Source organism: Aulonocara sp. 'chitande type north' Nkhata Bay, linkage group LG20 (assembly GCF_057382095.1).
Source record: "Aulonocara sp. 'chitande type north' Nkhata Bay isolate Kocher_YH1m ecotype deep benthic linkage group LG20, A_spYH_male_GT1.1, whole genome shotgun sequence".
In the NCBI taxonomy this organism is placed as follows: domain Eukaryota; kingdom Metazoa; phylum Chordata; class Actinopteri; order Cichliformes; family Cichlidae; genus Aulonocara; species Aulonocara sp. 'chitande type north' Nkhata Bay.
This window is the reverse complement of record NC_141363.1, coordinates 17421436-17423685: the sequence shown is the minus strand read 5'-3', so window position 1 is coordinate 17423685 and position 2250 is coordinate 17421436. Positions and strand designations below refer to the sequence as shown.

Sequence of the window (2250 nt, the reverse complement as noted above, 5' to 3'; positions counted from 1 at the left end):
TATCTAAATCCCAGTAACGAGTAACGCGTTCCTGATTTTGGAATAATAACTAGTTACCGTGCTCGTTACCACAATAATAACGTAGTTACTGTAACGCGTTACTTAATAACGCGTTAGTCCCAACACTGGTGTTTAGCGAGTTTGTTACATTACTAGCACAAGCTAGCTGTTAGCCCTTTGTTTAGCCTGCTAGCATGAAACATACCAGCATGTGGTGTTAGCTGTATCTCTTGAAATGCTACGCGGGTGTAGTGTTGATATTGAGATTGTGTAGTGACTGTTTACATAAGTCAACAATATTTAATGTAATCTTTGTGTATTTGTATGGAGAGTGAATACACTGTATTCTGTTTCTGTTATTACAGTTTTACAAAAAGAAAAATAAGGATCAGTAAAACTCTGAAGAATGCCACATGGTCTCCTGAGTGTTTACTGAAGCCATTTAATGTTTAGCTCTCTGCATAAGCCGGACATTCAGCTGAGGGCAGAAGAGACATGTTCTAATGGTTTTAAACATGACCCATAACAATATGGCTGTTGAAACAATTGAACCCTTATATCGTCACAGCAAATCAATACAAAATTGTTCAGAGAGATCACATGGAAACATTTCTACTAGTTCTATTTCTTGGGAACTGGTTACCTCAATAATGACAATGCTCTGATCCAAAGTACATAAGGGTTCACTGACTACTCTGATCTAGGTGAAAATGATGTGAATCATATAGTGTGGCCTCCGCAGTCACCAGATCTCAATACAATAGAATACTCATCTAATTAACTTACTCTGACCTAATACTGATTTCTATTGCTGATCTTCAGAGGAAAGTCGTTGGAGAAGAGAATGGCCATGCCTTGGCCACACTGTACTTGTCTATGTGAATTAGATATATGCTAAAAATTCTAAATCCAATTTGTGGGTCCACAGTGTTTGTTTGGGTTGTTGTTGCTCCTCTGGCGTTTCTTGCTGTTTTCAACTGTTAACTCCTAAGACCAGCTTTTTGGACAGTAATGCTCTCGTACTCATTGCAGGTAAACTACAAAAAGAACCCCTTATTATAGCAGCATAAAAATCCTCTGTCAGCCATTTGGGTAGTCTTTATACTTCAAGCTCGAGTCCTCTAAAAGAGGCCTGGGAGCTTGAGGGTCCTGTGCAATATCTTTGGTGTTCCTAGGATCGCGCTCTTCTGGACAGAGGTATCTTGGATGTTGTTCCTGGGATCTGCTGAAGCTACTCGTCTAGCTTGGTGGTCACTGCACCGAGTGCTCCAATTACCACTGGGATCACTGTTACCTTCACTCTCCATATCTTCTCGAGGTCTTCTTTGAGCCCTTGGTAATTCTCCAGTTTCTCGTGTTCCTTCTTCCTGATGTTGCTGTCATTCGGTATTGCTACACCTATCACGGCTGCCATCTTCCTCTGCTTTTCCACCACTACTATGTTTAGTTGGTTAGTGATCACCAGTTTGTCCATCTGCATCTGGACATTCCACAGGATTTTAGCATTGTCATTCTTGACCACCCTAGGAGGCGTCTCCCATTTTGACCTCGGGACTTCCAGGTCATACTCAGCACCTATGTTTCTGTATACTATGCCTGGTACTTGGTTATGGCATTCCATGTATGCCCTGCCTGCTAGCACCTTGTACCCTGCTGTTATGTGCTGGACTGTCTCAGGGGCATCTTTACACAGCCTGCACCTGGGGTCTTGCCTGGTGTGGTAAACCCCTGCCTCTATGGATTTTGTGCTCAGAGTTTGTTCTATGCTGCCATGATTAGTGCCTATGTGCTATCTTTTAGTCTAGGGTTTTCCAGCCACTGGTAGGATTTCTGGATGTCAGCCACTTCATCTATCTGCTGGTGGTACATATCGTGCACAGGGCTGTCCTTCCATGATGGTTCCTCCTTTTGCTCGTATTTCTTAGGTTTCTGCTGCCTGAGGTTTTCACTAAGGTATTCACTGAGCATGTCGTTGATCGTGGCCATCTTCCTGAAGTACTCGTTGATGTTTGCTGTCTCATCCTGGACTGTGGTTCTGTCACTCACTAGCAGGGTACCTGATCATGGGCAGGGTACGTGTTGTTAGCCCGGATCTTGATCTTACCATTCAGCTGACTCATCGGGACTCGCCTGACCCTTTGCAGGTACTTGGTAGTTGCAGCTTTCCTATCTGCCTTTTTGTGGTTCCCATTTGCCTGTGGGATTCCCAGGTACTTGTGGTACCTGCAATGTTGCCTTCTGGTAGAGTGA

General features: G+C 43.6%; 1 pseudogene; it reads right to left on the bottom strand.

The window, feature by feature from the left end:
* Window positions 1-566: 566 nt before the first annotated feature.
* Window positions 567-1869, bottom strand: LOC147305387 (uncharacterized; annotated as a pseudogene).
* Between the last annotated feature and the right edge of the window lie 381 nt (window positions 1870-2250).